Source organism: Bubalus bubalis, chromosome 10 (genome assembly GCF_019923935.1).
Source record: "Bubalus bubalis isolate 160015118507 breed Murrah chromosome 10, NDDB_SH_1, whole genome shotgun sequence".
Classification (NCBI taxonomy): domain Eukaryota; kingdom Metazoa; phylum Chordata; class Mammalia; order Artiodactyla; family Bovidae; genus Bubalus; species Bubalus bubalis.
This window is the reverse complement of record NC_059166.1, coordinates 29,758,892-29,771,876: the sequence shown is the minus strand read 5'-3', so window position 1 is coordinate 29,771,876 and position 12,985 is coordinate 29,758,892. Positions and strand designations below refer to the sequence as shown.

Below are 12,985 nucleotides of genomic sequence, written 5' to 3'. Positions count from 1 at the left end.
GTAAAATCACAGACCTGACTTTGTTTTCTTAGTGGTTGTACCATTTTTTTTAATGTCCATGACAACAAAACCCCTTCAACCTTGTACTGCTGCTGCTGCTGCTGCTGCTAAGTCACTTCAGTCATGTCCGACCCTGTGGGACCCCATAGACGGCAACCCACCAGGCTCCCCCGTCCCTGGGATTCTCCAGACAAGAACACTGGAGTGGGTCACCATTTCCTTCTCCAGTGCAAGAAAGTGAAAAGTGAAAGTGAAGGCGCTCAGTCGTGTCCGACTCTTAGCAACCCCATGGACTGCAGCCTATCAGGCTTTTCAGTCCATGGGATTTTCCAGGCAAGAGTACTGGAGTGGGTTGCCATTGCCTTCTCCCAACCTTGTACTATAACTAGGTTAATTTCTTTTAACACAAACCCATCCAGAAGCTTTACCTAGATACCTTCAGTCTTTCAGTCTCCATTACTTGTCCCAGGGAGATATTTCTGCCAATGGCATGTGGGATGATCTGTTGTCCCTGTGATGAGATGCTCATTGTTTGAAAACAAGTTCATTAACGTGCTTAAATATCTTTTAGGAGCATGAGCCATAAAAATATTGATTATTATTGATTATTTACAATTTATTCATAGGGATCCAGCTGGCAACCATCTGGTGTATAAAACTGAAAGCTGAAGGAAAAAAATAAAAGTCACTGGAATAATATAATTTAGTCTCTACATGTCTTTATTACATGTACATATTAAGTTAGTGAATTAGATCTTAGTGGAATGAGATGAATGCTCTAAAATAGCAGATAAATTTATGGAATTTAACACAAAGGTAAGTTAAAATTTTACTCAAAAGTGTATGTTGAAGGACAAAATAAAGTAGAAATAATATTGTAATTAATTGGCAAATGTATTAGGGAGTATAGGATAGGCTATAGTAACAAATGGACTTCCCTAATGGCTCATTGGGGCTTCCTTTATAGCTTAGTTGGTAAAGAATCTACCTGCAATGCAGGAGACCCAGGTTTGACTCCTGGGTCGGAAAGATCCCCTGGAGAAGGAAGTGGCAACCCACTCCAGTATTCTTGCCTAGAGGATCCCATGGATAGAGGAGCCTGGCAGGCTGTAGTCCATGGCAAAGAGTCAGACTTGACTTAGCGACTAAAGAGAGAGAGAGAATGGCTCACTGGTAAAGAATCCGCCTGTCAATGCAGGAGACACAGGTTTGATCCCTGGGTTGGGAAGATCCCCTGGAGAAGGAAATGGCAACCCACTCCAGATTCTTGCCTGGGAAACCCTGTGACAGGCCCCTGGTGGGCTACAGTCCACAGGGTCGCAAAAGAGTTGGACAAAACTTAGGGACTAAACAACAAATAGTATTAATAACAAATAGACTCTATATAATGGCTCACACATGATAGAGGCTTTCTCTCTCTCAACAGATCAAGGCAATTGTAATGGTTTGATAACTATTTCCTCAAGTAGTGATTCGGGGTACTAAGCTATCTGGGGCTCTCCAATCTCATAGGGTCATTGGCTGGAATTCAAGAGTCTGCTAACCTCCAAAGGATTCATGGATAGAATTCAGGGCTGCCCATATATTTGCAAGGGAAAAGTTACATCACTGTTAATTTCAAACCAAAATTTGTCCTTTCCTTTAATTATAAGTATAGGCAAGAACCACAGAAACTATTAGCAGTACTTGCACCTTTGTAACAAATAAATCATAGATTTCTTTTTTATCATCACTGTTGTTGCCAAACTTTCAAAGAATCACTTATACTCAGCACACTTTCAAAATTGCAGTGGTTATTAGACTTTCCTCTAAATCTTGTATTTTAATACAAAACAAAAACAAAAAAATCATTGTGGTATGCAGGCTTTTGCATGGCCCCCAGTTTCCTGGCATTCGCACCTTTGTGTAATACTCTTCTAGTGAATAGAGTCTGGTAAAAGTGATTCTATGTCATTTCTGAGATTAGGCTATAACATTTCAATGGATTCTGTGCCCTTTCTTTGAGCACTTGCTCTTGGGGAGATCATGCTGCCATGACATGAGAACTCTGTAGAGGGATGGATGTGACAAAGGACTGAAACCTGCCAACAGCTGTTTGAGCAAGCTTAGCAGTGGGTCTTTCCCCCACTCGAGCTTCCAGATGATTGCATTCCTAATTGTCACCTTGAATGTAGCCTTTTGAAAGACTCTGGACCAGAACTGCCCAGTTAAGCTGCTCCTGACCCACAGAAACCATGAAAAAAATTTTGTTTTATGGTAATTTGTTACATAGTGATAGATAATGAATATACTCAGATATATTATGTATTACTGATTTTCTAAATAGTCTAATAATTTTACTTAATATAGTTTGTTTCCTTTATAATTCTAGATTTGTATACATTTAACAAACATTCTGCAAAGGGATTCAGAGGCTTTTAATGTGTGCCAAAGGAATCCATAGTATAGTAAAGATTACAAGGCTCATTATTGCTCTATGACAACCAGAAAAAGGAGAAAGGAGTACAGAGGAAGTATACTTTTTTATATTGGCCTAGAAGAAGACATCATTTCTGATCACATTTTATTGGTGTGGACTAGTCACATGACCACAACTTGACCCAGTGGGGACTGGGAAATGTAGTTCTTGGTGAACGGCCATGTGCTAGCCATTTCTCCATGTAAGAGGAGGATATGGTCTAATGGATAGTGCCAGAACAAATGCCCAAAATATGAAGAAAAGCAATGAAAATAATATGTACTAGAGTAGAATGTTAAAGCTCATTTGAAAATTGAACAGAATCAAATGAAAGAAGCAGATGGTAATGACAAACCATTTTCTGTGAAGTGATTTTTATTCCAAATGATAAGACATCTGTAAATCTAAAGATGTGAAGAACTAATTTGGGTTTACCATCTAGATCAGAAAATAAGAAATCAAAATCTTCTTTAGCATACCTTAAAAATAAATTTTTGAGGTTATGAACATAGAATCTTAATTTTTCTGAATAAACTGAACAAGGATGTGATAGGATTGTTGGTGATTCATTTAGTCAATAAACATCTGCTGAGGGCCTACTATGTAACAGAGACTGTAGGAAGTACTGGGGAAAATGAGATGACCAAAACTGAGACAAGACCCAGAGAGCCTAGGATAAGGGAAATGGCTCAGCCAAGTAAATCCATAATGTCGAAGCTCAGTACTGTGACATACAACCACAGGGTGCTAAAAGGAATACACTGACAGCAGAATAATTCTTAATTACTTGTTTCATTTCAACATGCCTTGAGCTAAGATGATCAAATTAAATTGGAATGTCAAGCTCTAGTTGTTAAATAGGGTAATATTCCTCTGGGGATCATTTTTCAGGCCTTCCCAGAATCCCTAAATCCACAAAGTAAAGCTGTCCATCAGTATTCATAGAAAAGAGTCCAATCCTCTGCTGATGGGGGCATGGCAAGAAAGAATTCTTGGAGGTCCACCATGGAGTTCCATGCATGAGGTGTTCAGGTGGAACAATTAGTAATGCTATGTACCCGCCAACATTTTCAAGATGGCCAATGACTAATTAATGGAGAAAAATCCAGACACAGGGAAACTAGGCTGCCAAGAGTTCATCGGTATTGGGGGCTTCCCTGATGGCTCAACAGGTAAAGAATCTGCCTACAATGCTGAAGACACAGGCGACTCAGATTCAATCCCTGGGTCGGGAAGATCTCCTGGAGGAGGAAATGGCAACCCAATCCAGTATTCTTGCCTGGAAAATCCCATGGACAGAGGAGCCTGATGCGGTATCATCCAGTGTCACAGCAATTCAGACATGGCTGAGCAACTGAGCATGCGTCTTTGAGATTAATTAGGCAAACCTATTCTTTCCTTGGATGGTGGCAGCCCCGTGCTCATGTACATGGCTTGATGAGTAGATGAACAGAATGCAGGCTGGGTCCCAGTCCCATGTCACCCCCAGCTGCACATTCTGGTGCAGACAGTAATCTACATAATCTACTGTCGTGGGCAGAGGCTCTTGCATGAAAGTTCCTCAGTAAAACAACACATCTCCCCACTACATCTTTCTTCTGAAGATCTCTCCCTTTGTGACCCTCACCTTAACAACTTGAATTTTTAGCACCATGTCTGTTATCCTTATGCAGCCAACAGGACAACACAAGAATTATACTCAGTTTTATGATGTTGAATATTCATTCAACAAATATTTATTGATCAATTGTTCCTTGGGTGAAGAAATCGAGTATTATACATATGACAAGGATAAGAAATGAATTATCTCATCAAACACAAGTAACTTGATGCCAAATAACTTATAAAATCATATCTCATTAAAACAGGCTTTGCCATTGCATCCATCAGAAAAAAACACAGGAATGAGTGAGTGCTTGTCATAGTTCTATTTAAAGAAACATTTAATTTTCAAGAAGTCCTCTTCAAAAGGATCTAGCTGACTCTTAGAAAGATACCAATCCTGGCATTCTGCCCAGCTGACAGCATTTTGCCTCTGTAAGTAATCCAGACCCTTCCTTTGGTCAATAGTTTAAAGTTGTTCTCAAGCCTGGTGTCAGCACCCTGGTGAGTTGCAATCAGTTGTACAATGTTTTGAATGTAACTTTTTTTTAATCAATGTGAACTGAGAAGCTCTTTCCTTTTCCTTTTATCAAAGAGAAGCATGATGGTGGGGGAACAGCTGGAATCATTCATCCCAGGTGACTATAACAGAGCAAATGATTCTGGAAACAGCAGCAGCCTTACCCAGGGATTTATTAGACATGCAAATTCTGTTCTTTCCACAGAACCACTGGATTAGAAATTCTGGGATGAGGTCCAGCAAGCTGTGGTTTAACAAACCTTCCAGGTGACTGTAATGTACACTCGAGTTTGAGAACTACTGTAATAGACCCATTCCTGGTTGATTAAATTGTCCTTATATTGTAAATAAGATCAAGAAAGAATCAAATGCTGCTTTACATGATAGGCTATTATTTCACAGATCGCCTGGAGTAGGAAATGGCAATCCACACCAGGATTCTTGCCTGGGAAATTCTCATGGACTGAGGAGCCAAGTGGGCTACAGTCCACAGGGTTGCAAAGAGTCAGACATGACTGAGTGAGCACAATTTCACAGGATAAAAGTCATGCTAATAGAAATATGAAATAGAAATCTGGATAATGGAGAAAGATTAGTATTTGCAGAGGCAGTTGTATGTGCACCTAGGTAATTTGAGGCAGAGGGAAGATTGGCTGTAGCCATCTCTGGTGGAAAGATTGAACCACCTGCCATCTCCTCTGTACTCTAACTCTTGAGTCTTAGAAGTTATCAAAACCCTCCACTCTCGGGGCTTCTCTGTCAGTGCAAGGACAGCCTGCAGTGCAGGGACCTTAGTTATGTACTGTATAGTCAGTTATGTACTGTATAGTCAGACCACTCTAGATGGCTGTTCTCTTGGTCTTTGAGCCCTTGCTTTACCTATACCCTACTCACATGAATGTGCTTGCCCCTGCCTCTTAGGCCAGAATGGCTCCACCTGCTAGTTTATTAAAGGAAAACACCTTCTGATGCTCAAGGAGCAATGAAGGAAGTGCCTCAGTCGCTGGTTTCCCTGGTTGCTGATGAGCCAAGAGCTGACGTCAGTTCGCCCTATAAATGGCAGGCCCCTCCCCCACACCCGCTGTGGCAAAGATGGCTGCTGTGTCCTGCTTACTGTCTGCCGCACATGGTAGTGTGTCACTCCTGGACCTTGCTTCAGATGGGTAAGATTCCCGACCTATGGAGCCATTTATATCTGGGTCACTGTCTCTGAGCTCTTTCTTCAGTCTTGAGGTTGGGCAACTACAAGGCTTGCAGGCCAAGGGGTGTAGCCCAACAATTGCTGAGCCAGCCAAGAGGCTGAGGAAACTCCTGGGGAACACCAAGGCACCAGGAAATAAGGACATAAGGATGGGGAACAGAAAGCTGCGGGGGTGATGCCAAGGTGGCCATCCACTAGCATCTGGGGACTGTGACCAGTGTCTACTGGGAGAGATAGCTTTCTCTTCCATTATATTGGTGATATTCTGTTAACCTCAGTCTTTTCCCAGCTTAAAAGTAGCAGCTCCATCCTCATGGTTCATCTCATTGTACAGGGTAGGCTTCACATAGACAAAATACAAGGACCTGGGTTAGCTACAAAAGACAACCATACACCAAACCCATCACCCCTAAACAATTACAGACACAGGCTTTAGGGACATGGACTTAGGAGCAGGTTTGTAGGGCTTGGTTGGGACCTGTGTGGCAATGGTAAAATAGTAAGAGTACCTTGGGTTTCTGACTTTAGCTACAGAAGTGGGCAAAGCAGTGATACAGCGTGATAACAGCCATTGTTCCCTGTGTCGTCTGCAATGCATTACAACAGGTGGAAGATATTACAAAAGGCCTGCCTGAGTCCTCAGGCAATGCAAAAAAAACAGTGAATGGAGTCTAGAACAGCCGTGTGTGTCATCAGAACCCCCATACAATCCCTGTGACTGTAAGGGTCATTCAGGATAGGTAGGGAAGGAGTATATGATCGGGCCATGCAAGATGGCTATTCTCTTGCTCTTTGAGCCCCCTGCTTAACCAGTCCCTGCTGCACCTGTGCCCTGTTCTCATAAGCGTGCTTGCCCCTTAGGCCAGAAGGGCTCCATCTGCTAATTTATTAAAGGGCAATATCTACTCTTGTGATTGTCATTAACCCAGGGGGCAATGAGGGACATGCCTCAGCTGCTGGTTTCCCTGGTAGCTGATGAGCCAACCTGATGTCAATTCTTTGTATAAATAGTAGCCTTCTTTTCCCTCCAGGTAGCGAAGACTGCTCCCATGTCTTGCCCACAGTCTGTTGCATGTGGATTCTCCAGGACCTGTTTGAGGTATGTAAGACCTCCCATCTATTAAGCCTTTGATGTCTCTGTCTCTATCTCTGGGTTCCTTTGCAGTCTCAAGGCTGGGCAACTACAAAACTTGCAGAGCTGTGGGGTGTAGCCCAACATACATACTGCTATATCCACTAGTTGATATCTACGTTTTTACCAAAATTTAGTATCTATCTCTCCTCACCATTTTTAACTCTTAGTGTCTCTTTGCTTACTTTCCGAAAAAGCTTTTTCTGCTCCTTTGCTTTCTTGCAACAATGGCTCCTCCTCCTTTGCCACCTTTTCCTTCAGCTGATCATCTCTCACTACTCATTCTAGGTGCGTATCTTTGTGTCCATCTCCAGTGTCTCACCCACCTTCCTCATCCCAAGCCATTGGCGAGCAAAACATTGTAAAAAGCAGTGGCCTATGTGAGACTTCCCTGGTGGTCCAGTGGCTGAGATTCCACATTCCCAATGCAGGGGCCCTGGGTTTGCTTCCTGGTCAGGGAACTAGATCCCACATGTCACAGCTAAGAGAGCTTACATGCTGCATCTAAGACCTGGTGCAGCCAAAAAATAAATAAAAATATTTTAAAAAGCAGTATCCTGCAGCACCAACTAGCTATAATATAGATGCGTAAGTCCTCCCCCCATGTGTGCATGCTAAGTTGCTCATTCGTGTCTTTGCGACCGTATGGACTTTAGCTTACCAGGCTCCTCTGTCCATGGGATTCTCCAGGCAGGAATACTGGAGTGGGTTGCCATGCCCTCCTCCAGGGGATGTTCCCAACCCAGGGATCGAATCCATGTCTCTCATGTCTCCTGCATTGGCAGGTGGGTTCTTTACCACTAGTGCCTCCTGGGAAGCCCAGTCTTCCCCACCCCCACCTTTAAATCAAGTCTTGTGGGCCAGCCTACCTGAGGTACCCAGTAAGCATGATTCCATAAACATGTGTGCAGATGATTTGAATAGTCTGCTTTCTTGTTCTCTGAAACCAACCTTTTTCAGTCAGTATGATGTCTGTTTTATTACCTTGCATTTGTTTAGGACTTGAATTCTTCCTAGCTGGAAAATGCTAGAAGTTCTAAAAAAAGAAACTTGATATTCTTTAAAATGCTATATTATAGGGCCCAGTGGAGCACCAACCTGAGCAGGGCCACCCCTCCGCCCACACTCAGGCCTCTTGGCCGCTGCCTCGCAGCTGTACCTGGACTGGCCCCCGGGTACTGGCATATTTCACCATCTGTGAAAATTTCCCTGTAATTCAGTTTTCCTCGCTCCAGTATTACGAATTACACCAAATTAAAAAGATACAAATGAATATCCTAAAAAAAGAAAAAGGAAAACTTTACATCCTTCTCATTATTCAGATTCCTCTGGAATAAGCAGAATTGCAGATGGATTGAATGGAAGTTCTTCTGATCATTGTTACAGTGTATGTTCTGTGAGATAACCAGACTTAAATTGACAGCAAAATCTTTGATTCTGATACAGAGATGTCAAATGAATTGCCAAAATTTACAGATGGAATCTAGGCCAGAAACGGAAAGTAAAACTACCTGGTTTCCAGTCCTGTACTTAGACTTCTAGACCACACTGCCTTTCCTACAGAAAAATCTGCTGATATTGAAATTTGTGATGAAAGACTGTGCTCCCCTGAATCAGTCCACCAGCAAACCCAAGAGGAGAGCCCCATAGAAGTTCAGACTGCTGAAGGTGTTCCAGTTGCCGCAGAAATGCATACAATTTCTGAAGACTATGATATAGAGACAGGAAACAATTCCTCTGAGAGATTCCAAGCCCAAACTGATGAAGAGCCACCGGCTAAACTTTGCAAAATTGTTGACAAGAGCCAAGCTTTGAATGTGACTGCACAGTAGAAATGGCCTTTACTGGGAGCTAGCAACAGTGGCCTCTATAAATGTGAACTTTGTGAGTTCAACAGCAAATATTTTTCCAATTTAAAGCAGGTGTATGATCTTGAAGCACAAGCGTACTGATTCAAACATGTGTCGAGTATGCAAAGAGAGTTTCTCTACCAACATGCTTCTGATCGAACATGCCAAACTGCATGAAGAGGATCCCTACATTTATAAATAGTGTGATTATAAGACAGTAATTTTTTGAGAACTTCAGACAGCACGTTGCAGACACCCATTTTAGTGATCACCTTTATTGGTGTAAGTAATGTGACATACAGTTCTCTTCAAGCAGTGAACTCTACCTACATTTCCAGGAGCAGCTGTGATGAACAGTACTTGTGTCTGTTCTGTGAACATGAAACGAATGATCCAGAAGACTTGCATGGCCTTGTGGTAAACGAGCATGCGTGTACATTAATAGAGTTAAGTGATAAGTGTAACAATGGAGAACATGGACAGCATAGCCTCTTAAGCAAAATCACATTTGACAAATGTAAAAACTTCTTTGTCAAGTGTGTGGCTTTCAGAGTAGACTTCATACAAATGTTAACAGACATGTTGCTACTAAACACAGTAAAATTTTTCCTCATGTTTGTGATGACTGTGGGAAAGGCTCCTCACGTATGCTGCTGCTAAGTCACATCAGTCGTGTCCGACTCTGTGTGACCCCACAGACGGCAGCCCACCAGGCTCCTCTGTCCCTGGGATTCTCCAGGCAAGAATACTGGAGTGGGTTGCCATTTCCTTCTCCATCTCAAGTAAGCTGCTGCTGCTGCGTCGCTTCAGTCGTGTCCGACTCTGTGTGACCCCATAGGTGGCAGCCCACCAGGCTCCCCTGTCCCTGGGATTCTCCAGGCAAGAACACTGGAGTGGGTTGCCATTTCCTTCTCCAATGCATGAAAGTGAAAAGTGAAAGTGAAGTCGTTCAGTCATGTCCGACTCTTAGCGACCCCATGGACTGCAGCCCACCAGGCTCCTCTGTCCATGGGATTTTCCAGGCAAGAGTACTGGAGTGGGGTGCCATTGCCTTCTCCATCAAGTATGCTAGAATATTGCAAACATTTAAATTCACATTTATCTGAAGGGATTTATTTATTCAATACTGTGAATATTCAATAGGACAGATTGAAGATCTTAAAATTCATCTAGATTTCAAGTATTTGGCTGATTTACCTCACAAATGTAGTGACTGATGAGGTTTGGACATGAAAGGGAATTAATAAGTCACCTTCCAGTCTATGAAACAACTTAATTGTTCTCTTTAACTTCTATAAAGTTGATGTGAAATAATAAATTCGACTTTTTTGGAGGAAAAAATATTATAGCCTTTTGGGTTTCCTCTGTTAACATGGGAGCCAGCAGGGCAAGTGGACTGCATACCTACTGTGTGCTTTTCACATACCTTTTTGATGTGCAAACTATGTGTTACTCAAAACACTTGATAAATAACTTATGAATGCATGCCTTTTTAGAATGACAGGTAGGATGACTATTTTTTAGGCAGTAGGAAAGATGTTGATAAAGAAAATTCCAGATCACTGACTTCTTAAAGTATTTGAGATCTGGTAGATCTATTTCTATACTTGTGTTCTTGGAATAAGCCTATAGCTTTCCTCTGAAAATGTGAAAATACTGCTAAAATCTAGCACAATAGATTCTGCAGAGGCCATTTTTTGCCTTTAGCCAAATTGCTGCTTAAATGAGAGTCATTAAGAAATGGCAGATTCTCTCATCTTTTCTACATCAAGTTCTGTAGTACCAAAAAACCTAAATGGGTTATATAAGCAAATGTCCTTTTGCATAAGAAATGCATTCTAAAGGAGTAGGCCATCTGCAGCTCACTCGTATGAATAGAGTGGTAGTGTTTTAGTTGCTCAGTCATGTCATACTCTTTGCACCCCCATGGACTGTATCCCACCAGGCTCCTCTGTCTATGGGATTTCCCAGGCAAGAATACTGGAGTGGGTTGCCATTTCCTTCCCCCAAGGATCTTCCCGACCCAGGGGTTGAACCCGTGTCTCCTGCATTGCAGGCGGATTCTTTACCACTGAGCCACCAGGGAAGCTCATAAATAGAATAGCTCTGGCAAATAGAAATACAATGAATGGCATACATGTAATTTAAAATACACCAGTAGGCATATTAAAAAGAACAAAAAACTATTAATAAAAACACACTGCTCCCATCCTACCAATGAGAAGCTGCATAAACTACAAAATATTTAGAGTCTGCCAGACCTAAGGTTCGGAGAAGGCGATGGCACCCAACTCCAGTACTCTTGCCTGGAAAATCCCATGGACGGAGGAGCCTGGTAGGCTGCAGTCCATGGGGTCGCTAGGAGTTGGACACGACTGAGTGACTTCATTTTCACTTCTCACTTTCATGCATTGGAGAAGGAAATGGCAACCCACTCCAGTGTTCTTGCCTGGAGAATCCCAGGGACGGGAGAGCCTGGTGGGAGGCCATCTAAGGGGTCCCACAGAGTCAGACACGACTGAAGCAACTTAGCAGCAGCAGCAGAGCTAAGGTTGAAAACCTATTGAATTCAAAAAGTAAAAGCACTTCCTAGAAGAGAGGTTGTAACAGTTGCTTTCATCTTTGACATGGCTGTGAACAGGACAGTGCAGAGAGGAGGAAGCTTCCACAGAAGCAGGTAAGGAGACAACTGAACAACTGAGCTTGTAATGAAATTTAGCTGACGTGGCCCCTTTAAAAAAATGTTCTGCTTATTTTTGGCTGTGCTGGGTCTTTATTGTTTCGTGGGCTTTTCTCTAGTTGCAGCAAGCAGAAGCTACTCTTCATTGTGGTGTGCCAGCTTCTCCTGGCAGTGGCTTCCCTTGAGCACAGGGTTTAGGGTGTATGGGCTCAGGAGTTGCAGCTCCCAGGCTCTAGAGCACAGGCTGAATAGTTGTGGCACACACGTGTAGTTACTCTATGGCATGTGGGATCTTCCTGGACCAGGAATCGAACCCTTGTCTCCTGTATTGGTAGGTGGATTCTGTACCACTGAGCCACCAGGGAAGCCCCTGACACAGGCCTTTAAAATCCCTGGGAGACACAACTCTCTTCCATAGACTTTCATGGAGTGCTTGTGGGGGCAAAGCAGGAGAGCTGAAGGATACACCAGCTGAGGCACACCTCTGTGGGGCCTGCTGAAATCGGAGGGCCAAAGCAGAGGATAACAAATCCACAGGCATTTTTGGCCTTGTGCTGCTTTTCATAGTTTTCAGCTGGGGGAGAAGCAACTGTATGAGAGGCCCCCAACCCCGAGGTAAAACATGGGGCCTGCTTCAGAGGGAGATTGGAGAGCTAAAATAAGCTCTTCAGGCATACAGTTTCCAAGTATATCAAAGACAGTGTTTTGATGCAACCCTTGAATAACTCGGTAAAGAATCTGCCTGCAATGCAGGAGACAAGGGTTTCAATCCCTGGATTGAAAAGATCCCCTGGAGGAGGGCATGGCAGCCCACTCCCAGTATTCTTGCCTAGAGAATTCCATGGACAGAAGAACCTGGTGGCCTATAGTCCATGGGGTCACAAAGAGTTGCACATGACTGAGCAGCTAACACTTCCATTTTCAAATAACTTAATCTGTGGTGAGCTGAATCTAACCATAGAGTCCAGGCCCAGCTCAACTACAGATTAGATTCACTCAAATTTCAAGGCTAACATCATGATGGAAAGAAAGATATGCCCCTTGCTGGACATAAAATTTATTTCAGCCCCTTCAATTTTTAAACATGCTATATACTGCATTCCACCAAAATTACGAGGCATGCAAGGAAGCATGGCCTTGTCAAGAAACAAAATGTTAATAAAATCAAATGCAGGTATGACAGAGCTGTCGAAATTACCAGTTAGGGACTCTTCAAAAAAAAAATCGATAAATATGTTAATGAGTCTAGTTGGGTAGGTGGACAGTATGAGTAAATGGTGGATTTTAGCAGAGACATGGAAACTATAACAAAGAGCCAAAGAAAAAGGTTAGAAATAAAAAATGGTCTCAGAGATGAAGAATACTTCAATAGGCTTATCAGTAGACTGAATACAGCTAAGGAACGAATCGGTAAACTTGACAAGTCAATAGACATTACAGTAAACAAACAGAAAAAGAAGGGAGGAAAATAAGTATTTGCATTCTTTAGAATTGATAAAATAATCAGCCCACAGATCAAAGAAACTCAGATATACAAAAAAA

At 42.6% G+C, this 12,985-nt stretch overlaps 1 pseudogene; it reads left to right on the top strand.

The window, feature by feature from the left end:
- The first annotated feature begins 1,327 nt into the window (after positions 1-1,327).
- LOC102410471 lies at positions 1,328-10,104 on the top strand (annotated as a pseudogene).
- The last annotated feature ends 2,881 nt before the right edge of the window (positions 10,105-12,985 follow it).